Here is a 26,749-nt window from a genome sequence, read left to right on the forward strand (position 1 = left end):
CAATGCCCTTTGTATGTCTGGATTTGTGGAGAGATGTTTAAATTTGTTTTGACTTAAAATACCTTGATTTCTCCATCTAAAGTAATTGAGATTTTTGCTGGGTATACTAGCCTGAGCTGGCATATGTTTTCTCTTAGGATCTGTATAAAATCTGCCTAAGATCTGGCTTTTAGAATATCCATTGAAAAGTCTAGTATAATTATGAAAGGTCTCCTTTTATATGTTACTTGATTTTCTTTCCCTTATGACTTTCAATAGTCTTTCTTTGTTCTGTGCATTTGGTATTTTAATTATTATGTGACTGGAGGAATTTCTTCTCTGGCCCCATCTGTTAGGTGATCTGTGGGCTTCCTGTATGTTTATGGGCATCTCTTCCTTTAGGTTAGGGAAATTTTCTTCTACAATTTTGTTGAAGATGTTTGCTGGCCCTTTGAATTGGGAATCTTCACTCTCTTCTATACCTATTATTCTTAGGTTTGATCTTTTCATTGTGTCCTGGATTTCTTGAATAATTTGAGTTAGGAGCTTTTTGCTTTTTTATTTTCCTTGATTTTTGTGTTGATGTCTTCTATGGCATCCCCCTACAGCTTAGATTCTTTTACCCCTTGTATTCTTTTGTTGATGCTTGCATTTGTGATTCCTGATCTCTTTCCTAGGATTTTCCATCTCCAGTGTTGTCTCCCTTTTTGTTTTCTTTAATGTTTCTACTTCCTTTCTTTTGAACAATTTGCACGGTTTTGTTCAATTCATTCACCAGTTTGATTGTGCTTTCTTGTATTTCTTTATGAGATTTATGTGTTTTCTCTTTAAGTGCTCATACTTGTTTTCTTGTGTTCTTCTGTGTTTCTTTCAGGGAGTTATTTATGTCCTTCTTAAAGTCATTTATCATCTTCATTAAATGAGGATTTAGATCTGGATCTTCTTCTATAGCTGTGTTAGGGTATCCAAGTCTTGCTGTGGTGGGAGACCTAGGTTCTGATGGTGCTATTGTTTTCTGTAGCTTATCATCTTATACTTGCTTCTCATCATCTGGTTATTTCTGGGGTTAACAGGCCTCGCTGTCTCTAACTAGAGACTGTCCTTCATGTGATCCTGTGATTCTGATTTCTCAGAATCCATGGGGGGGTTGACATGCAACTTTTTTGTAAGCTATGTTGGTTTGGATCCAGTACAGACACTCTGCTCCCCGCACAGATGGAAACTGGAAGGCTCATGGGTCTCTGGCTTGGTGGGTCATCTGTATCCTGGGAATCCAGGGGTTCAGATTACACTGGGTATTAGTGCAGGGTTTAGTGTCTCACCTGTGAACCTGGAAGTGTTAGAAAACCTGGAGAATAGAAATGCAACTGTGCTGTGGGCTGTGTGGCTGTGTGGTTCTGTTTGATTGTATTGTCCTGTATTTTTTCATATTAATCACTTTAAGGATTCTACTTGTTTAATTGTATTTTCTGTTATTTCTCTAAGTGAATTTCTTTAAATGAATTGCATTTATTTCTTTTTAGCAGGCCTGCATTATACTCCACTGTACTTCTGGATTGCTAGGATTGACAAGATTTGATGTTTTTGATAGCTATGTTGTAGTAGTACCATATTGCCCTCAGTTTTATTATTTATGTTCTTTATTAATTCCTTGGCCATCTGGAAGCCTCTGGTGTTCACAGGTCAGGTAGTCCCTGATAGCTATGGGAGTATGGGAAGACAGGCCAAGCTACTCAAATGTCAGTTCAAGAATCTCATATTTAATTTTAGGTAAAGTTTGACATAGTAATGTTGTTGAAGAATTGACTTTACGCCCATTAAGATTTTACCATGTTGAAGAATTGACAGCTTTCTTTAGAATGTATCAGTGTCAGTAATGTATAACAAAATTTTCAAATCCTCTATTCTCATGTGCCTGGAATGCTTTTTACCCAACATATTTAAGATTTTATCATATATCTTCCCTTGTATTTTTTTGAAATTTTAAATTATATTCTAATTTTAATTTAAATTTTTTTTTGCTTATTTGCTTTATATATAACTCAATGCCTCCCTAAGTTATCCCACAATCTTTTCCCAATCTCCATCACCTTCTACTTTTGGCAGATAGGAGAGGGTCTCCTGTGTGTACCACCAAACTGTCATTTCAATTCTATTTGAGGTTAGGTGCTTCCTCTTACACTGATCCCACACAAGGCAGGCAAGCTAGTAGGTCATATTCCTTGTACAGATAACAGTTTTTGGTATAGCCCCCATTGTAGTTGTTCAGGACACACTTGAAGGTCAAGCTGCATACTTGCTACATATGTGCCTAGGTCTAGTCCATTGTATGCTCTTTTTAGGGGGTTTGTATTCTGAAAGTCCCAAGGGTTCAGGGTATTTTACTCTGTTGTTCTTTCTGTTTACTTCCTATCCCCTTTGGTGCTGCAATCCTGCCTCCTATTCTTCCTCATGATTTCCTAGCTCCATTCACTGTTTGGCTGTGGGTGACTGTATCTGTCTGAGTCAGCTGCTGGGTAGAGCCTAACAGATGACAACATGCTCCTGTCTGATAGCAAAGAATATGATTAATAGTGTCATGGATTGGTTCTTGCACATGTGATGGGTCTCAATTTTGGCCAGTTATTTGGTGGATATTCCCTTAGTCTCTGCTCCATCCCAATTTCCTGAATTCCTTCTAGACAGGATAAATTTTGAGTTGAAAATTTTCTGGGTGGTTTCATGTCTCTGTTACTCTACTGGATATAGGAGGAGGCCTCTTCAGATTCCATATCTGCAATATAGTGAGTCACAGCTAAGATTGTCCACCATTGATTCTTTGAATCCACTCTTAAACCTGGTGTCTGTCTCATCCTGGAGATTTACCCTACTTCCTCACTCCATTAGTGGCAGATATCCATGTATTTTCATAATAATCTAGCCATCTTTAGTGTCCTTCTCTACACCTGATCCTGAAACCTACATACTCCACCCCTTCTCCCAGTTCCCTCCCTCCATATGTCTCTTATCACTATTTTATTTCCCCTACTAAGTGAAATTCAAGCTCCTCTGTTGGGTTTTCCTTTGTGTAGAATCTTTGGTTCTTAGTAGTGTATTATGGTACCTGTATTTTATGGCTAATATCTACTTATAAGTGAGTACATACCATGCATATCATTCTGGGTCTGGGTTACCTCAAGTAGGCTAGTTTTCTCAAGTCCTATCCATTTGCCTGCAAAATTCATGAGGTATTTGTTTTTGTAGCTGAATAATAATCCATTTTGTATATGTATCATGTTTTCTTTATCCATTTTTCTGATGAGATTTTTATATAGGTTGCTTAGAGTTTTTGCTTTTACAAATAAAGCTGCTATGAACATAGTTGAACAAATATGTTTATGGGATGTTGGCGCACTTAAGATCTTATCATATATATTTTCTTGTTTTCTTATAAACATGCTATCTGATTTTAAATCCATTGTTTAATCTTGCGTTAGTATTCAGTCCACACCGAATTAATAATTTAGTTTCACAAAGGAAAGAAGTTTTTAATTTAATGGGTGAGGGTTGACAAAATTTTGCGTCAAGTTATACTTTTTCTATGATCCTCAGATTGGTGCTACTTTATGCATTATATATATGCAAGTATATAGTTTTCAACCAACTCCAAAGTGTCATATAATGATTTGTTGTTGTCATTACTTTCAACACTGTCTTGTGATGATACCAAGAAGCTATTCCCCAAAGCATAGACACTATATTACTCCCAGAACAAAATATTCCAAATATTTGTATGCAGTAGCCTTTCAGATCTACATTGAAACAAATTCTGGGAATATAGAAGTGACAGTACAGGGTTTGAAATATGTGATTATGGAAATCATCTGCTTGCAAAATACATCTATTTCATTCCTGAAGATGAAGGAGGTTCTTCTAAAAGAAATCAGGCTGGGTCACTGTGTTTTCACGACTGGAGGTGTATGCAGAAAAAATGTCTCAAATTTCGAAAAACAACTATATTCTACACAGAAATATAAAACAAACATTAAAAGGTGACATTTCAGTGAATAAATTGGTATTACTAATGTATTTATTGCATAATATGAGATTAAGCAGTACTTCAATGCTTAATGAACAAGGGAGATTTTGGAACAGAGAGGGTAATGAATATCATCAATTTGAAGGATATTTCTCTCAAAATTTATGATGGCTCACTCAACAATTAAATCAACCCAGGCACAGGTTCTACCATGTACATCAACATAAGAAAGTTTCACTCTACGAAAGTTTTTACGGATACAGTGAAACATGAAAGATACCATGTGGATGGTACTTGTAAATCTCCAACACAGTAATTGATATTAATAAAGGCTCTGGTAAGAATCCTTTATTAACATATTACCCAAATAATCAACATGGAGTTATTATTTTAGCAAGGTAATGGCTTATAAGATGATTCTCTTCCTGAAATAATTCCAAGTGAAAATCAGATAAGTAACTGTGTTCCAGAAAATAATTATAGCAAGGACAGAAGAATGGCTACCTCTTATCAGTGCCTCCAGTCTCCTTTGCAACAACACACCATAGAGAAACTTTATACAAAGGAAAAGAAGGATGACATTTTAAGTGAATCTTTAATTCAGAGCTGGTATAATAGAACATAGACTAAAGGAGATTTAACATGTGTGATACATACAGAAATGCCTCAAATGAATTATTAAGAATTTCAGAGGGAACAGAAATCATATACATTTATTAAATGTGGGAAATCATTTACCCAATCCTTGACTCTTCAAACCTACTACATAATTCCTAATAAAGGCAATGTTATGAAAATAATGAATATGGGAAATTCTTTACCTAGTCCACAAGTGTTAAAGTTTGCCATGGAAATTATACTGGAGACAGACTTCATAAATCTAATAAGTGTGGAAAACATTTTACACAGTCATTAAAACATCATTAACAGAATCCATACAGGAGAGAAACCTCACAAATAAAATGAATGTCACAAATCATTTACGAGGAACTCAAATCTAAATGTTCACCAAAGAATCCATACAGGAGATAAACTTTTCATATGTAATGAATGTGGCAAGTCTTTTACATGGAACTCAGACCTTAAAATTTACCAAAGAGTACATACTGAAGAAAAAATTTACAAATGGAGTGAATGCTGTAAATCTTTTATGCAGTCCTGAAACATTCAAGTTCACTACAGAATCCATACCAGATGAAAGCCTTATAAATGTAATGAATGTTACAAACTTTTCACACAGAACTCAAGTCTTGAAGTTCATTACAGAACCTATATAGTAGAGAAACCTTATAAATGAAATGAATGTGGAAAATCCTTTACCAAGTCATCACATCTTAAAGTTCACCACAGAATCTGCACTAAATAGAAACCTTATAAATGTTAAAAGTGTGGCAAGTCCTTTACCTGATCCTCATCAAAGAGTCCATATTGGAAAACAATTTTATAAGTGTAATGAATGTGGGAAATACCTTTCTTGGAACTCAAATCTTCAGTGTCAGCTCAGAATTCATACTGGAGTCAAACCTTACTAATGTAAATAATGTGGAAAATCCTTGACAGGGAAATCATGCCTTTAAACACAACATAGCATGCATACTGGAGAGAAAACTTGCAAATATGAAGGACATGGAAATTATGCCAGCACAATATCAAACCCTAGAGCACATAAATCCACACATGAAACTTACTTGATAGGTAATTACTGTCCCAGAATTCATAAAGAAACATGTTATTTATAATGAATAAACCATTGTCAGAATTTAAACAATATTAAAACATTTTTATCAGAAATTTCCCATGGAGAAACCCTATATTTGATAGTAATTAGAAAAATTTAGCCCTATATGAAACTTATATTCATTATAAGTAGTTATTTCAAAGATAAAATATGAAAAATTCTTTTACCAAACATTAATCTGACATCATTGTTTAATATTTGTATATAATTTATTTTCCAACACATTAAAGAAGCAATATTTTAAAGTCTAAAGATTTAAGCCAGAATGATATCAATTACTATTCTAATACAAACATTTTGTGTAATGCTCTGTATAGTTTAGTGTGGCAGAATATCGGCATTTGTGAGATATATTTTTTGTAAAGATTATTGTCTTCTTAGTCTTTGAGCTTTTCATAGAGTAATTTTTAATCTCAAACTTATATTTTATTTGTCACAATTATCAATAAATCCATTACCACTGTCTTCCATTACTGTTACATTAGTGTGATTAGTGTCTGTTTTATGCTGGGATGGTATCACTCATATCTCCATTTCCTGATAAATAATGCCAACATAAATGTATCACAAAAGATAGATTTGATTGTTTTAAACAAATTCTAAGACAATATTGTGGAAGAGAATATATGGAGAGCAAAGGAAACGATATGTTTCTTGAGTGCATGTGTGTGTGTGCGTATGTGTTTGTATATGTGTATTTTATGAATAAAATCACTGCTATTACATAGACATAGCTTCTGGTCCTAGGAAAATAATTAATTCGACACATTGTGTAAGGAGGGGGGTTGAAGCTTTCAGATGACAAAACCTCCTTTGCTGTAAATGCTGATGTACATAGTGTGCTCTGAATATTGTCCACAATAGAATTCTCACTTTTAGAAATTTTGCCCCAGTTTCATGACATCACAAATGTATAATGAAATAGGAAAGGCCCACTTAAAAAATGATTTATTTATTCACTTAATATATATGAGTACATTGTTGCTGTCTTCAGACACACCACACCAGAAGAATGAGGGAAGCAGGTGTGACCGAATGGTCCAAGATGGCACCCTGGCCCATTGCCAGGCCCTGTGAAACCCCACATGTTTACTGCCTTGCCTGAACATGTGCAGTGAAACTGCATGTGTAAGCTGCCTGCCAAGTTAGATTATTCCTCATGATCCAGATCTGTTAGCCTGTGACCGACCTGAGCTCGTGCTCGATTCATGCATGGAGCGTGTGTGATTCTGATTGGATGAGGTGGTGTGGAGCAAGATGAGGTCAGTTGCCTCTTCTGTATAAGGATAGCCCTTGCCCCAAATAAAGCAGAAGCTGCGTGAACCCATCTTGTCCCTGTCTTTCTTGTCTCTGCGGGGTCGGAGACAGCAGCAGAAGAGAGCATCAGATCCCATTACAGATGGTTGTAAGCCACAATGTCGTTGCTGGGAATTGAACTCAGGACCTCTGGAAGAGCAGTTGGTGATCTTAATCACTGAGCCATCCCTCCAGCCCAAGAAAGGCCCACATTTACTTATTGCAAATGACAATGTATTTAGTACTTTCAAGTTGATAAATAGTAGTAGATGACAGAAACACACACACACACACACACACACACACACACACACACACACATATATATATATATATATATATATATATATATATATATATATACAGAGAGAGAGATAACTACTTAGATAAGTAGGTATGTATGCATAATATATATCTAAATATGTACTTACATAAATACATGTATAACACATGAATATATTTTCTGAATAGGATCCCTTTATTTAAAGAATTAAGGTCAACAATTGACAACTCTGAATTTATAAATATGTATATATGAATGTGTACAATATATATGTCATCTAATCTAAAAATATTGATTAATTTCTATGTATTTATATCTATGCTTTACCATAAATATATTGATTTCAGTCAAGATATAAATGATATAAATATAGATGGTATAGGTATGCATGTAGATATTGTGTGTGTGTATATATATATATATATATATATATATATATATATATATATGGAAGGATTTTACTTGATTTCTGGGCTGTCTATTATATAACAAAATGTTATTTGCAAATAGCAATAACTTGGCTCATTCTTTTATTATTTTTATAATTTTAATTACTTTAATATACTGATGTTATTGCTGCTGCCAAAGCTTGTATCCTCATTGCTCCCTTAGTCGTAAACTTTTTCAGCGTTTCAATTCCAACTGAAGATGTGCATCCCTCTAGAACTGCTATTGTCTTTCCATATCAGGTGGGTTCATGTCTTAATTAGGATTATGATTGCCTGATGAAGCGTCATGACTACAATTAAGTAGGAGAGGAAAGGGTTTATTTGTCTCACAATTTCACATCATGGCTTATGATTGAAGGAAGTCAGGACAGAAACTCACACAGAGCAGAAATCTGAAAGCAGGAGCTCATGCAGAGGCTATGGAAAAATATTTCTTACTGGCTTGTTCTTTCTGGATTGCTTAGCCTATGTTCTTATAGAATCCAGGACACCTGCCTGGGAATAGCACAAGGAACACTGGGCTTGGCCCTATCACATCAACTACTAATTAGGAAGAAAATCTACATCCAAATATCACGGGGCTATTTCTTCATTTGGGGTTCCCTCCTCTGAGTTGATTTCTAGCTTAGGTCAAGATGGGTAAAAATCTAGACACCATTTTTAGGTCATGGAAAGCTTTATTCAGTTCCTTCATCTATATGATTTTGTTTTCTATATTCCTTTAAGGGGATTGTTTTCTTTTTAAAAAAAATTATTAGATATTTTCTTCATTTACATTTCAAATGCTATCCCAAAAGTCACCTATACTCTCCCCCCACCCTGCTCCACTACCCACCCACTCCCACTTCTTGGCCCTGGTGTTCTCATGTACTGGAGCATATAAAGTTTGTAAGATCAAGGGGCCTCTCTTTGCAATGATGGCCGACTAGGCCATCTTCTGCTACATATTCAGCTAGAGACATGAGCTTTGGGTATATTGGTTAGTTTATATTGTTGTTTCACCTATTAGGTTGCAGAAACCTTCAGCTTCTTAGGAATTTTCTCTATTTCCCTCCATTGGGGGGCCTGTGTTCCATCCAATAGATGACTGTGAGCATCCACTTCTGTATTTTCCAGGCACTACATAGCCTCACAAGAGACAGCTATATCAGGGTCCTTTCAGCAAAATCTTGCTGGCATATGCTATATTGTCTTTGTTTAGCGGCTAATTATGGGATGGATCCCCAGGTAGGGCCGTCTCTGGATGATCCATCCTTTCGTCTCAGCTCCAAATTTCCTCTCTGTAACTCCTTCCACAGCTATTTTGATTTGCTATTCTAAGGAGGAATGAAGGATCCACGTGTTGGTCCTCCTACTTCTTGATTTTCTTGTGTTTTGCAAATTGCATCTTGGGTATTCTAAGTTTCTGGGCTGATATCCACTCATCAGTGAGTGCATATCATTTGACTTCTTTTGTGATTGGGTTACCTCACTCAGGATGATTTCCTCCAGATGCATCCATTTGCCTAAGAATTTCATAAATTCATTTTTTAAATAGCTGAGTAATACTCCATTGTGTAAATGTACCACATTTTCTGTATCCATTCCTCTGTTGAGGGACATCTGGGTTCTTTCCAGCTTCTGGCTATTTTAAGTAAGGCTGCTATGAACATAGTGGAACATGTGTCCTTATTTCTAGTTGGAACATCTTCTAGGTATATACCCAGGAGAGGTATTGCTGTATGTTTGGTAGTACTATGTTCAGTTTTCTGAGGAACTGCCAGACTGTTTTCCAGAGTGGTTGTAACAGCTTCTAATCCACACCTATCAAAACACTCAATAATCTTAATGAAGAAACCAAAATATTCCATGACAAAATTAAATTTATCTACAAATCCGACCCAAAAGAGGACTCTAGAAGGAAAAATTCAACACAAGGAGGGTACCTAGACCAAAGAAAAAACACAACAAAATGAAAAGGAGAGAATCACATCCATGTAATGTCACCTATAATAACAAATATAACAGGAACTAACAATTATTTGTCTTTAATATCTCTCAACTTCAACAGAATCACTTCCTGAATAAAAAGACATAAGCTAACAGACTGGATATGCAAACAGGTTCCAGATTTTGTTGTTATAAGAAACAGATCTCAATAACAAAGACAGACAGTACCTCATAGTAAAAGGCTAGAAAAAAGTCTTCCAAGGAAATGGTCCCAAGAAACAAGCTCTAGCTGCTATCTTAATATCCAATAAAATAGACTTCCAACCAAAAGTTATCAAGAAAGATGGGGAAGGATACTTAATATTCATCTAAGGAGAAATCCACCAAGAGAAATTCTTAATTCTCAACAATGCTCGAAAATGGAAGGGCACCCACATTCATAAAAGAAACTTACTAAAGCTCAAAACACACATTGAATACCACACAATGATAGTGGGATATTTCAACACCCCACTCACTCTAATGAGCAGGTTATTGACAAATAAACTGATAGAGGTAATAGACCAAATGGATTTAATAGATATAGAAAGAATATTTCACCATAAATGAAAGAATATGCATTCTTTCAGTACCTCATATTACATTCTCTAAAACCAACCATATAATTAGCTATAAAACAAGTATTACCAGATACAGGAAGATTGAAATAACTCCATGCATCCTATCTGATCACCATGGACTAAGCCTAGACTTTGATAACAACAAAAAGAACAGAAACGCACATACCCATGAAAACAGAACAACTTTTTACTTGATGATAACTTGTTCAGGAAATAAATAAATAAATTAAAGACCTCCTGGAATTCAATGAAAATGATAACACACCATACCTAAACTTCTAGAATACAAGAAAAAAATACTGAGAAGAAAATTCATAGCACTAAGTGCCCTCATAAAGAAATTGGAGAGATTCTACACTAGCAACTTCAGAGCACACCTGAAAGCCCTAGAACAAAAGAAGCAAATGACCAAGAGAAGTAAACCATAGGAGACTGCCAAAATCAACCAAATGGAAACAAAGAAAACTATACAAGACTCAACTAATCAAAAATATAAGCATGAACTCAGATTCACATCACCATCCTTGATTCACAATCCATTATTCCAACTTCAAAATACAGACTTAGAACATGAGTATTTAAATGAGATTGCCCTTCCAAGCTCACACATTTGAATACTTATTCTCCAGTTGGTGGTGCTGTTTGAAGAAGCTTACTTGGTGGTGTTATTCTGGAAGAAGTGTGGAACTTGAGACAGACTTTGAGAATTTAAAGACATCATAGAGAGACACAATACTGCACATCTGTAATTTCATTATACTTAAAGGAAGGTGGGAGACAGAGGCAGGGGAACTCTTTGTTAACATTAATTTACGGATCTTATCTTTATTTGTTCCCATTGTTGCTTTCAATTAACTTACAAAAAGATCTATTTAGTTTATGAAGAACCTTAAGCCTTGGCTGGACAGTTTCTGAGCTATTCTAACTCCCTTAGACTGCTAATATCCAGATACATGTCCTGTCATTTGGCATTTGTGTCTTTTCCTGGCTCTTCCTTGTCTCTCCACATTCTCCCTCTCCCTCTCCCTCTCCCTCTCCCTCTCCCTCTCCCTCTCCCTCTCCCTCTTCCCCTCCCCTTCCCCCTCCCCCTCCTCCTCCTCCTGCCACCCTCCTCTCCCTCTTTTTCTGCCATCCCTCTCTCTCTCTTCCTCTCCTTCTTTATTCTTAATCTTTCTCCCTCAGACCTATGTTTGGGTCCAGAGTCTAGACTCCTTATTTTCTTTGCTCATAAATAGGTTAATCAGCACTTTATTAACCAATCTGAGTTAACTGGGGATCATTCTTTACACAACAATATATACAAGAAAGTTAAGTAATCATGAAAATTCTAGAGTCCAGACTGTAAGCAGAGCTCTGGACAGAGAATCATGCAATAAGCAACTGAATATACAGTGCACAAGACGAAGCCCCAACACTTGGAATGTAACCTTCTACTCCATATAGAATTTTGCATAGACCATAGCAAGAGAAGCTATTATAAACAAGATCAAAGGTGAGAAACAGTACTCAAGGTTTGGAACTAAGCTGTGATAGTTGCCCATTTACACTCACTTACAAGGAAATGAACATGCAGGTATCTCACTTGCACACACACAGAGAGAGAGACACACACACACATATATAAATACAGTTTTTCAAAGAGTAAGGAATATATTAATCTTATCACTTTTGTACTGAATGATGCCTGTACAAATTATTTATAAATACATTTAAAGGATTTCTGTAGTAGACATGGTCAGACTTCTTTATAGCCACCATTTTCTTCTGTGTCATGTTTGCACCTACTTCTATGGGCTGTATGTTTATACTCCCAAAACACATACCTAGCAAACTAAACACCAAGGGGCAAGTTTTAGATTTGTTGTCAGATTTAAACAACCAAGTGTAACTTGGCAAAATAACTTCGAGGAACAATTGTTAGGGACGTGTGAATATGACTTTGTCTGTACAAGAACACCTTCATTGTATCAGTTGTGTAAGAAGACACAGATTACTACGACTGTCTGCATTCCCTAGGCAAGACACTCGGATCTGTGTGAGAATAAGGAACTCTGTCCGCATACAATCAAGGATGTGAAACATTGAACACGCATGTCTTCACTTCCCTCTGTTCTTTATTGTAGATGGAATACTACATAATAACTAGATGCTTCTGGGTTTTGCCACTGTGATTTTTCCTACAATGATGTCATAACCAGAAATTGTAAGCTAAAACAAATCCTTTCTAGTCTAAATTGTTGGTTGTATGGACATTGCTACAACAGATATGAAACTTGGAATAAGGTGATGGTAATAGTTGGAAGAACTTACTTAAATGATGAAATCATAATTTTAAAAAATTAAATTTTGTACCTTCTTTGAAAAAATGCCTTATAGCAGCCTTGGTCCCTGCTAATTTTATTTATTTATTTATTTATTTATTTATTTATTTATTTTGGTTTTCTTTTTGTTTATTTTCATATATATTTCTATTAGATATTTTCTTCATTTACATTTCAAATGCTATCCCCAAAACCCCTTATACCCTTCCCCACTCAGCTCCCCAACCCACCCACTCCCGCTTCTTGGCCCTGGCATTCTCCTCTAATGGGGCATATGATCTTTGCAAGACCAAGGGCCTGTCCTCCCATTGATGGCTGACTAGGCCATCCTCTGCTACATATGCCACTAGAGACACAACTCTGGGGGGTACTGGTTAGTTCATATTGTTGTTCCTCCTATTAAGTTGTAGACCCTTTTAGCACCTGGGGTACTTTCTCTAGTTCCTCCATTAGGGACCCTGTGTTCCACCCAATAGATGACTGTGAGCATCCACTTCTGTATTTGCCAGGCACTGGCATAGCCTCACAAGAGAGAACTATATGAGGGTCCTGTCAGCAAAATCTTTCTGGCATATGCAGTAGTGTCTGGGTTTGGGGGTTGTATATGGGATGGATCCCCAGGTGGGGCAGTCTCTGGATTGTCATTCATTCTGTCTCAGCTCTGAACTTTGTCTCTGTAACTCCTTCCATGGGTATTTTGTTCCCCATTCTAAGAAGGAGTGAAGTATCCACACTTTGGTCTTCTATCTTTTTGAGTTTCTATCACTCTGGAAATCAGTCTGGCCTTTCCTCAGAAAACTGTACACAGTACTACTGGAATATCCAGCAATTCCTCTCCTGGGCATATACCCAGAAGAAGTTCCAACTTGTAATAAGGACACATGTTCCATGTGTTCATAGCGGACTTATTTATAATAGCCAGAAACTGGAAAGAACCCAGGAATCCCTCAAGAGAGGAATGGATACAGAAAATGTGGTACATTTACACAATGGAGTACTACTTAGCTATTTAAAAAAATGAATTCATGAAATTCTTGGGCAAATGGATGTATCTGGAGGATATTATCCTGAGTGAGTTATTAGTCATGGTTTCTATTCCTGCACAAACATCATGACCAAGAAGCAAGTTGGGGAGGAAAGGGTTTATTCATCTTATACATTCCTCATTGCTGTTGATCACCAAGGAAGTCAGAACTGGAACTGAAGCAGGCCAGGAAGCAGGAACTGATACAGAGTCCATGGAGGGATATTCTTTACTGGCTTGCTTCCCCTGGCTTGCTCAGCCTGCTCTATTATAGAACCGAAGACTACCAGTCCAAAGATGTTCCCACCCACAAGGGGCCTTTCCCCCTTGATCACTAATTGAGAAAATGCCCCACAGCTGGATCTCATGGAGGTATTTCCCCAACTGAAGCTCCTTTCTCTGTGATAACTCTACCCTGTGTCAAGTTGACACAAAACTAGCCAGTACAGTGAGGTAACCCAATCACACACACACAAACACACACACACACACACACACACACACACACACACACACACACACACACACAATCACAAAAGAACACACAGGATATGCACTCACTGATAAGCAGACATTAGCCCAGAAACTTAGAATATCCAAGATATCATTTGGTTTTGTTTTTTATATTGTTTTGCTTATGTAGCAATATAAATATTAGCTATCATTGAACAATGACACACATTCTCTTTAATGGCCTTTTTCATCTCTTCCATTTTTCCAGTTCTATCCCTACATGTTTTATGTCCCATAAATGCTTACCTGATGAACTATTTTCCGAGTTTTAAAGGGTGGGTCCCTCAATCAAACCAGAATCTAATATCACCTGGATCTTGACTTTCCTAGGCTCACTTACTGTAAGAAATTTCTGTTTCCTGTCTAAATATTTTACAGTCTATATCACTTTTCTTCCAATAAACTAACAACACTATGGAATGGATCTAATCACATTAGAAATTTAACAACCAATGCTAAAAGGAAACTTTAACCCCAGTACTATATAATATATATCACAGTGAGTAAAATGCTTGGCTATTGAGCTTGAAGAATTGGGTTTAGTTGTTATCCTGGATCCCAGGTAAAAACTCTGGACATTGTGGTACATTCATGTACTCCTAGTAACCAAAAGACAAAGACATTTATTATCCTTACTAATGGTGAACAACCAGCTTACTCTACTTGGAATCTGTGTTACACAACAAAAGTTGCACTGCTTTATCTGAGAATGCATGATTGAACTTGTTCTCTGACTTTATATTCATGCATTTATATCCCTACACATTAATGTACCTAAACACACACACGCACACACACACACACACACACACACACACACACACACACACACCCTTCAATCATAACTAGAATCCATGAATATTTCTCAGAATTATTCAAGCTTACTGCCCTGGCTTTACTATTTGTGGCCAAATTCTGTTAATTTCTGTCAATATACCTTATAAGCCATCACTAAATTTGTCTTTATAGTCTTTTGTAATTTACCTCATTGACATCTTGAGAAAGTATGACTGGGAAATAATAATAATTTCATTAGTATAACTTCAATTGGATAACTGCTAGACTCAGCAATTCTCACTCTCTTCACCTTCTCCAGCAAGGCATGAAGCCAACAAATTGCCCCCACTTGCTTCATGAGCCACCGTCAAGGAATAAAAATATCCTTATGATTTAAGTTCATGTTTTATCTTGGCATGATAGTATATACCAGCACGCCAGCACTGAGGAGGTTGAAACAGGAGGACTGTCAATTCGATCTCAGTCAGAATAACAAAGTGAGTTGGATTGGAAAATATAATTGTCCATCTCATTAAAGGGGAACTGGTTAGGAGGATGTTTAGAATAGCTGGATGGCCCAAGAACTCACATGCACTGTGATTATAGGGATACCCCATATCAGGTCACTTTCCTCCACATCTTGTATCTTTCCTTTCTCCATATTAAGTTTGTTTTAGCCTTTTGAAAGTTCTATATCAGAAAGCCATGTTCTTTCTTTACAGAATGTTGTTACATCTATATTTGCACAACAATAACCATTCATCCAGCACTGACATTGCCATCCTAAGACTTCTCTGTGAAATGTTGAAAAGTGGTGTGAGTCATATTGGCAATCGGGGAGTTTTGCATCATTCTACCTTCACCACTGCAGTGGGTGGGGAAAGGGCCCTACCCAATCTTATATGTGGGCATTTTGTGTACCAAGGATATCATTTGGTCATACAAAATGTCGAGCAGTGTTATTAAACATGAAGCCTAGTTTTAATAGCAGACTAGTACTCCATTGTTTAAATATATCACAATTTCTGTTTCCATTCTTCCATTGATGAATATCTGGGTTGTTTCTAGCTTCTGACCATTATACATAAAGCTGCTATGAACATAGTGCAGCATGTATACTTGTTCTATGTTGGAGCATCTTTTGGGGATATGCCCAGGAGTGATATAGCTGGGTCTTCAGGCAGAACTATTTTTAAATTATCTGAGGAAACACCAGATCGTTTTTCAAAGTGGTTTTACAAGTTTGAAATCCTACCAGCAATGGATGCAAAAATACTGAATAAAATTCTCCAAAACAGAATCCAAGAACAGAATATAACCATCATTCACCACAACCTGGTTTCACTTTTTAAATAAATTTATTACTTGAGCGGTATGCTTGGCTTCAATATTCATTTATAACATTGGGCTTTGCTGACCTTTCTAATCTATTGACAGTGAAATCTGTCACATTCCATTTCTATTTATTATTATGGAACACACTGTAGTTTGCAAACCCTTCTTCAGACCCACAATCATCTCAATATCCTTGTAAGTCAGCTGAGCAATGTTACAACTTAAGAAATTGAGTCAGTGGCATAAATGTTCTTCTATTGCTGTGTTAAGACCCCATGATCAAAGTGCCTTAAACAGGAAGAGAGTTCATGTGGGACTTCTGATTTCACAGGTGAGAATCTATGATTGTTATGGTAGAAATCATGGCAGTAGGCATGAAGGAATGGCAATGAAGCAGTAACAGAAAGCTCACATCTTGAGATACAAACACAAAGCAAAGAAAACTAACTGCCTATGGCAATGGCTTTTTAAGTCTTAAGGTCTGTGTCCAGTCACAGGGACCTCCTAATTCTTTCCATATAGTTCCACAGACTGGAGTCAAAATTATGGAGATACATAAGCTTATGAGGGCTTTTCTCCTTAAACACACTGTAGGCATACTAGGCTGTGACAGAATGTTTAGAATAATAATGCTCTGCTGACTGGATCCTGATATATCTGTCTCCTAAGAGACTCTGCCTGAGTCTGACAAATACAGAGGCAGATGCACAGAGTCCAACCATTGAACCAAGCACAGGGTCCCCAATGGAGTAGTTAAAAAAATTGGCTGAAGGAGCTGAAGGGTTTTGCAACCCCATAGGAAGAAGAACAATATCAACCAACCAGATCCCATAGAGCTCCCAGAGGCTAATAACCAACCAAAGAGTATGCATGGAGGGACTTTTGGCTACAGCCACATATGTAGCAGAGGATGGCCTTGTCTGGCATCAATTTGAGGAGAGGTTCTTGGTCCTGTGAAGGCTCAATCTCCCAATGTAGGGGAATGCCAGGACAGGGAGAGAGAAGAGGGTGGGTGGGTGGGGCAACACCCTCATAGAAGCAGGTGGAGGAGGAGGGGATAGGGGAATTCTGAGGTGAAACCAAGAAAAGGGATTACATTTGAAATGTAACTAAAGAAAATATCTAATAAAAATAACAGCAATAACAACAACAAAAAGTTGATAATGCATATGACACAGTTATGGCAATAGTCAAAGCTCCAACTCCCAACCTATATTTTTACCTAGCATGTTTCTGTCTTGTACTGATTTTCTGAGATGATACAGTTCCAGCCTGCTCAGAAGTTCTTTCAAATGCATAGTATTCTAAAGGGAGGCTTACTAAAACTCAAGAAGTAAATATCACAAACCTGAAATTCTTGAAATTCCTGAAATTCTAGATAAATATACTAGGACCCTCCTTTCCCAAGCTTATATGAGTAGTAAGTCCTGCTGAGACATTCCAGCACACTGAACTGTCCTGAAGTTTCTCAGACCAATGCAGCTGGTTAGAATAGACTGAGATTCCCTGGTCTGCCCAGAAGAGGCACTATCCAACCTGCTAGGCGTTTGCCCATACTGGAGTGAGTTTCAGTAATGTAGCTATCTTTGAGTCATTAATGCTATTATGAGTAGCTCAGATGAAACATACCAAAGTTCTTAATGTCTTTGTATTTTTCATTCAAATAGTCTGAGAACAAGCTTAGATTCCCTTCTTCAGCGACATTCCAATCTCTATGTTGCTGAAGAAGTCATCAGTGCTGGCTCTTAGATGAATGGCCCAGGTAGCATGTGTTTCCTTTGCCAGTAGCACCTAGTTTGTAGCATGCTTAGGGCACAACAGAGAACAGGATTGCTCTGTCTTGCAACACATGCACCATGTGTCATTAGTAGCAGATTAGACAGACAATACCTACAATCTTATTGCATTTCAGATCTTGGGCACTTTTAACCTTATCCATGAGGGAGTTTCTGTTTCACTGGCCTAGAACTTAATGAGCATGCTTCAATGACTGTCCAGTGAGTCACAGGATACACATAATTATGTCTCCAGTGCTAAGATTACAATTGTGCACTGACCCACTGAGAGTGATGCCACTATTTTTGTGGATTCAACTCATATATATATATATATATATATATATATATATATATATATACATATATATACACATACATATATGTATGTATAATCTGTGTGTATGTATATGTGTATGTGTTTCTGTACATGCACACACATGTATGTTTATATTCATTTGAATATATATATATATTATATATATATATAATATATATATATATATATATATGCAATTTTATAATGGTACCTCATAAAACTGAAAAGCTCCTATAAGTCAAAAGACAGTCAACAGGACAAATTCAATAGGATAAATCAGCAACAGTTTGGGAAAAAATTCTTCAAGAACCCCATATCCAGTAGAGAGCTAGTATCCAAAATGTATAAAAGCTCAAGAAGTTAACCTTCAAAAAACAATAATTCAATTAAAAAAAATGAAGTACAGAGATAAACAGAATTCACAACAGAAGAAACAAGAATAGCCAAGAAGCACTTGAAGAAATGTTTAATGTCCTTAGTCATCAAGTAAATGCAAATCCAAGTGAATGTGAGATTCCATCTTACTCAAACCACAATGGCTAATATCAAAAACTCAAGTGAAAGCACATGCTGTCAAGAATGTGAAGTAATCTTTGTGGGATTGCAAACTCTTTCAGCTACTCTGGATATCAATCTGGTGGTGGCTCAGAAAATTGGAAACAGTTCTACCTGAAGATCCAGCTATACCACTCTTGGGGATACACCCAAAAGATGCCACAACATACCACAAAGACACATGTTTCACTATGTTCATAGTAGCCTTATTTGTAATAGCCAGAAGCTAAAACACTTTTGATGTTCCTCAACTGAAGAATGAATACCAAAAGTAGGGTTCATTTACACAATTGAATAATGCCAAGCTATTAAGATAGAGGACATCATGAATTTTTTAAGCAAATTGATGGAACTACAAAGTATCCTGAGTGAGGTAACCCGGACCCAAAGAGACATGCATAGTATGTACTTACTAATAAGTGGATAGTAGCCAAAAACTACAGAATACCTAATGTACAATCTACAAATCATAAGAAGTTTAAAAAGCTGAAAGGCCCAAGTGAAGATACTTTCATCTCACTAAGGTGGAATAAGATAATTATGGGAGTCAGAGGGAGGGAGTGTCCTGGGTCGGGCAGGGAAGGGAAAAGGAGAACAGTATCAGGAATGTTCAGGACAAGAAAGAATCCAAGAAGGTGAGCAGAATGATTGAAAATGTACAGCCTCAGTGGGTTGGGAGCTTGAGGGACCCTCTAGAATGTACTAGAGACCTGTAAGGTGAGAGAATCTCAGGAGTCTATGTGGGTGACCTTAAACAAAATGCCCAATGATGTAGAGTGGGAACTCAGAGTTCACCTCCATTAGACAGAGTCTCAAATGGAGAGACGGTGCGACCAACCCACAGTCAAAATTTCTGATCCAAATTAGTTCCTGTGTAAAGGAACTACAGTGTCAAAAATGGTGAAGAGATTGAAGGAAAGGTGGTCCAGTGACTGGTCCAACTTGGGATTCATTTCATAGGGGGGCACCAAGGCCTGACACTGTTATTTATCCAATGATGTGCTTGCAGACTGGAGCCTATTATGGCTGTGTTTTGAGAGGTCCTACCAGCAACTGACTGAGACACAAGCAGATACTAACAACCATCCATTGGACTGAAATAAGAGACCCCTATGGATGAATGAGGGGAATAATTAGAGAAGCTGAATGGTGTGGCACTCCATAGGAAGACCAGCATTCTTAACTCACTGGAAATCCAGATAGCCCCCAAATACTGAACCAACAAGAGGCAGCATATACTGGCTATTCTGAGGCCTCTGGTATCTATATAGCAGAAGACTTCCTGGTCTAGCCTCAGTGGAAGAAGAGGTAACTAATACTCCAAGGAATTGATGTCTCCCCTAGGGAGGGAGGAGTTCTGTTTGGGGGAAGCTTCCTTTCAGAGGTAGGGGTTGGAGGATTGGGATGAGGTACTCTGAGAGCAGGGACTGGAACAGGGAGCAATGGCTGGAATATAAATAATTAATAACTGATCATCATGATAATACTATTTACTTTAGGAGAAAAGAAGAGGTTCTTCACAGCATAATACAATACACTCAGATATGATGTCAATTCATTCATGGTGATGGAGCGTCACCATTTTTACCTCTGTCTTCCTGTCTCTAAGCTTCATTGTACCTGTTTTTTCTTCTCTCCCTTTCTTCACATTTTTTCTTTATTTCTCTTTCCTTTTCTGTTCATTATGGGTATATCTTTGTGTAAAAGTGTTTTGCAAACTAATAGAAGCCAGAGGACCACTTCAGGAAGTACATATTTTGTTTCTCACATTGTGGATATTTAGAAAGGAACTTAGGTCCTTAACCTTGGTGACAGGCACTTTTGTTGTAAAGCCATCCCTTCAGTAGAAATTTTCCCTTCTATTTATATGATCACACTTTCTTTTTATTTTTATTTTTTTAATTTTTATTTTACTGTATTTTTTATTGGGTATTTATTTCATTTACATTTCCAATGCTATCCCAAAAGTCCCCCACATGCTCCCCCACCAACTCCCCTACCCACCCACTCCCACTTCTTGGCCCTGGTGTTCCCCTGTACTGAGGCATATAAAGTTTGCATGACCAATAGGCCTCTGTTTCCACTGATGGCCGACTAGGCCATCTTCTGATTCATATGCAGCTAGAGACACAAGCTCTGGGGGTGGAGTATTGGTTAGTTCATATTGTTGTTCCACCTATAGGATTGCAGATCCCTTCAGCTCCTTGGGTACTTTCAGTAGCTCCTACATTGGGGGCCCTGTGATCCATCCAATAGCTGACTGTGATCATTCACTTCTGTGTTTGCCAGGCCCTGGCATAGTCTCAAAAGAGACAGCCATATCTGGGTCATTTTAGCAAAATCATGCTAGTGTATGCAATGGCAATGCAGTGTTCGGAAGCTGACTATGGGATGGATCCCCAGATATGGAAGTCTTTAGATGGTCCATCCTTTCGTCTCAGCTCCAAACTTTGTCTCTGTAACTCCTTCCATGGGTGTTTTGTTCCCAATTCTAAGAAGGGGCAAAGTGTCCACACTTTGGTCTTCGTTCTTGAGTTTCATGCGTTTAGCAAATTGTATCTTATATATTGGGTGTTCTAAATTTCTGGACTAATATCCATTTATCAATGATACATATTGTGTGAGTTCTTTTGTGATTGGGTTACCTCACTCAGGATGATGTCCTCCAGGTCCATCCATTTGCCTAGGAATTTCATAAATTCATTCTTTTTAATAGCTGATTAGTACTCCATTGTGTAAATGTACCACATTTTCTGTATCCATTCCTCTGTTGAGGGGCATCTGGGTTCTTTCCAGTTTCTGGCTATTATAAATAAGGCTGCTATGAACATAGTGGAGCATGTGTCCTTCTTACCGGTTGGAACGTGATCACACTTTTACCACTTTAATATTCCCATTCTCTGGTCCAAGCCTCCAACCCATGAACCACATGGAACACATTACCTCCACATCACAACACTTGGACAGTAATTAATTACATTTGCAAAATCCTTCACATATACAGTGTCATACATGAGCACCCATATGCCCACAGTTACAACAATAATTTAAAACATAATAAGAAGCATTTTGCACAAAGAAGAGTTAGTTTTGGCTCACAGTTTAAGGTCATTAATCCAACATATAAGAAAGATATGCTATTACCTGCAAATGGGATAGAGAAACAAAAGAATGACCAGATGGTCTCAGTCTTCTTCAGTCAGGAATCCAAATCAGCAGAAAGTCGATCTCTATATAAAGCATCTATGCTCTACCTTCCTAATAATCTACAATCTTGGTAAATAACACAATTAATGGAGGACCAAATACATAAAGACACTAGCTTGAAGGATATAATTCACATTCAAACTACAACGTTCATTAATAGAGGCTAGTAAGATCATGAATAAAGAATGGTCTGATGTGGAATCTGGTACGAATTCAGTCTTAATACCATGAGAACTATACATGCTGGTATAAAGAATAGAAAGTAACCCCGGAGCTCTTGTCTCTAGCTGCATATGTATCAAAAGAGAGGCTCATTGGACTTGCAAACTTTATATGCCCCAGTACAGGGGAACGCCAGGGCCAAACAGGGGGAGTGGGTGGGTAGGAGAGTGGGGGGGTGGGCATGGGGGACTTTTGATATAGCATTGGAAATGTAAATGAGCTAAATACCTAATAAAAAAATGGAAACAAAAAAGAATAGAAAGACACAAGGAATTAGGTTGCTACCTTCATCTTGCATTTTCCATATATTAGTCCTTTCAAATCAGTTTCACCATAGTAACTTAATCCTCTCTCTTTGTTTTAGAGGTTAAGTAATTTTTATTGGATATTTTACTTATTTACATTTCAAATGTAATCCCTCCCAGTTTCCATCCCCCGGAATTCCCCTATCTCATCCTCACTCCCCCTGCTTCCGCGAGGGTGTTCCCTCACCCACCCACTCATGTCTCCCGACCCTCGTATTTCCCTACACTGGGGAACAGAACCTTCACAGAACCAAGAGCTTCTCCTACCATTGATGCCAAATAAGGCTATCCTCTGCTACATATGCATCTGGAGCTATGTGTCCTTCCATGTGTACTCTATGGTTGGTGGTTTAGTCCCCAGGAACTCCGGGGGGTCTGGTTGGTTGATATTGTTGTTCTTTCTATAAGGTTGCAAACCCCTTCAGTTCCTTCAGTCCTTTATCTAACTCCACCATTGAGGTCCCCATGTTCAGTCCAATATTTGGTTGCCATTAAAACATAATATAGGAGGTCAGCAAGATTTGCAAAGGGTCACTGTACCTGATGGCCTGACCCAGGTCCTACATAATATGATAAAACCAACTCTTCCAAGTTGCTTTCTGACCTCTATACATGCCTTGGGTATGACACTGTAAACTCATGAGTGGCCACATACAAACACATGCTTGTCTGTGTGTGTGCGCACCCACCCACACACACACAGAAACACTCACACATACACACATGACAAAATAACTAAGGTAAGATGTAATATAGATTCATGTTAAGAAGCAACAGAGTGAATTTGAGCAACATGAGACTATAAGGCTCACATTTTGCAATGTTACTGTACATGCCGTTAAAACGTAGACATATTTATGCCTATAAGGTTTTCTTTGGGATTGTCTGCATTTCTCTTTCTCCATTGTTTATCTTAAATCCAAATTGGATGATACATCTTCAGGGAGAAAGAACAACTTTTTATCCTTGTATCCACCTAAGCACTGAGCCCACTGCCTTGAAATGGTCTGTATTTAACACATATTCCCTGATTCATTGACTGGGTGTCCCTGGGGAAGTCATTTCAAATTAGTGCATCTTCACATCAACCTTGTTTCTCTGATGTTCCCTTTTCCTGTTCAACTTCACTGTTACCCATTCCAAGGGATCAGCCCATGCTTTATTCCTTTCTTTTCTCTTTATATTCCATATTAAAGTTTACATGCCATTTTTCTTCTAATTTCACATTTCTGTCTCAGATTTAATCCCAGCAACTCTAATTGTATTTCCTAACAAACATTACAACCTTGATAAACACCAAGTAATTTTCTTTTCAGACATAGTCTAATGCAGCATGAGCTGGCCTTGAATGTACCTAAGGCAGTCCTAGTTGGCATTGACTTTCTAATCCACAGGCATCTAATCTCCTGAGGGATGACATAGTGGCATGTGTCAACTTCTTTGTTTTTGTAAGGTGTTGGAACTGAAATAGGATTTTGCACACATTAGCCAATCATCCTGCTATCTGAACTACTATTGATCCTTGAAGAATTCATTTTCATTTATCTGTGCCTCCTATTCCCCCCCCCCTCTCTCTCTCTCTGTGTGTGTGTGTGTGTGTGTGTGTGTGTGTGTGTGTGTGTGTGTGCTTGTGTGGTCTTGGTCTCTGTTTAGGTGTGCTTGCTTGTTAAATTATTTCAAATTCCGGAAGTTAATGTTGGAATATCTTTCTCAATCATTTTCTACCTTTCTAATTTTTTAACCTCATTTATCTATTAGTGTATGGGTGGGGACATGCATGCAAGATAGTATGCTGGTTAAAGACAGAAAAATTGAGGAAGTTGGCTCTCATCTTCTGACATGAACACTCCAGGGATAAACTTATTCAAGCAGATTGAGTACACAGCCATCCCACTGTGCACTGCCTTATACTTCTGTGACAATGTCTTTCATGGTACCTGTATCTCAATTTTGGTGAGACTAGAGGGCCATGTAGTTGCAGGAAACACTCTATCTACTACTTACTATACCAAGTGCTGTAATTACAGAAACATACCTGCCATTCCTGCATTTTATGTGGTGCTGAAAATCTGAACTCAGGACTTCTCACTTGGGTTCAAAGAACTTCATATACTGTCATTTGTTCATCCCTTTTTGAAATTTAATTTACCATTTTTCTACTTATTAATGCCAAACCTCTTGATTTCCTTTTAAACTGAGAACCTCTAAAATATCAATTTTCTCAATTTAATCCTTCTAAAACCATACAGTTCCCCTTTCTGTTTCCCAAAAATGCCTAAAATTCTGTACCAACTTTTCTTTATACTAGAAAGTTCACCTTCCATCTACTTCTATTTCTGACTGCAATGTTGTAAATTCAAAGAGGCATTTATTTTTAAGGTTTTGTTAGCATTTGTTATTAATAAAGAATAGGGGTCTCAGATACCACAGTCAAGCTACAGCTTTAGAGAGAGCCTGTCTCACAAACTTTAGGGGAACTATATGGAGCCTGAGTTGCACGTATACTACATATGTAGTCAGGGCCTCATTTCTGCCCTTGTATGTCCCTTGGTTGCTGGTGTAGTCTCTGAGAGCTCTCAGGAGTCCAGGTTACTTGACTCTCTTGGTCCTTCTATGGTGTTCATATTCCCTACAGGGCCTTCCTTCCGTCACCAAACACCTACATAAGAGTTACCAAACGCCATCCAAAATTTGGCTGTGTATATATGCATATGTTTTAGTCAGATACTAGCTAGAGCCTCTCAGAGGACATTTATACTAGGCTCTTGTCTGCAAGATTAACAGACTATAATTAGGAATGTCAGGGATTGGTTTCTTGCCCATTCAATTGTTTCTAGTTTGTTCATTACAAGTAAGGTAACAATAATAGCAATAATTATTATTATAAACACTGTGAAAATAATGATGTTATAAGTTCTTGAAAATGGATGTGGTTTAGAAGCATAAAGAATAGAAAAAGCTTAAACAGAAGATATTCAAACAAAACTACTATGAATCAAATATAAAATACTTTTTACCTAATGAAAGAGGAAGATGAACAGCATCAGGATGCTAAGAATAGTAAATGAGATGGGCATAAACATTCTAAAATCCATGAAAAGGATTCAAATTCCTTTGTAGTTAGAGTAATATGAATATTCAGGAGCACATTTATATATAAGTGGAAGATTTGTTCAGTCAAATAAAAGATATCCACTTGTGTCTGCCTCTTAAGAGTCAAAGTTAACAAGAATGACAACACACAGAACCAGTGGTGAGTATTTAATGGAGGCAATTGCATACAAAAAGAATATGTTTTCTCTATCTATCTTAGAATGTCTCTATAACAAACACATACATTTTATCTTCCTTGTGTTGCAAACCAATTGTATAGAGTATGTCCATGTGCCTTTAGTGTGCCATGAGTCTTAATAATCGTATGTACAGTATATTTTTATTAAGACAAGGCTATTTACAATATAGATTTTGTTAATTAAAAAGTACACCATAAAATTTGAAAATTTCTTTCTAGACTAGAACTATATCTTGCATTTCAGAAACTTCTACCATCCAGGCCATATAGCCATAAAATGTGAAAATCACACCAGATACAGAACAAATAGAGAAAAAAAATGAATGAAAATTTCCAACAAAAGCTTGATGCACAATTTGAGTTCATGGTAGTATTCTTTTAGAGACTGGGTGTGTTTTGCATCAGAGTACAACTTTTCTCCTTAGGTTGTCCAGCATATTCTTTGTAGAAATTAAATGACATTGGTTGGTAAAGATGCCTTTAATATAACTGTATTTTCAACCTCTTATCTGCCAAAAGTGCCAACATGGAAGAAGTTGTAGGAGAATAAAGTTCAGCTGCCTTTAGTGACAGGTGAAACTACTAAAAGTGGTGCAGGGGTGTCATATATAGGTATGAGTAGTGTTGTTGATGATGAATCCAAGAGAAGAAATATCACTGTTAAGGATCTGGTTAGATAATATGACTCTGAGTCTTCCTCAAAAGATGGCCTAGTCGGCCATCACTGGAAAGAGAGGCCCATTGGACACACAAACTGTATATGCCCCAGTATAGGGGAACGCCAGGGCCAAA

Source organism: Mus musculus, chromosome 1 (genome assembly GCF_000001635.26).
Source record: "Mus musculus strain C57BL/6J chromosome 1, GRCm38.p6 C57BL/6J".
Classification (NCBI taxonomy): Eukaryota; Metazoa; Chordata; class Mammalia; order Rodentia; family Muridae; genus Mus; species Mus musculus.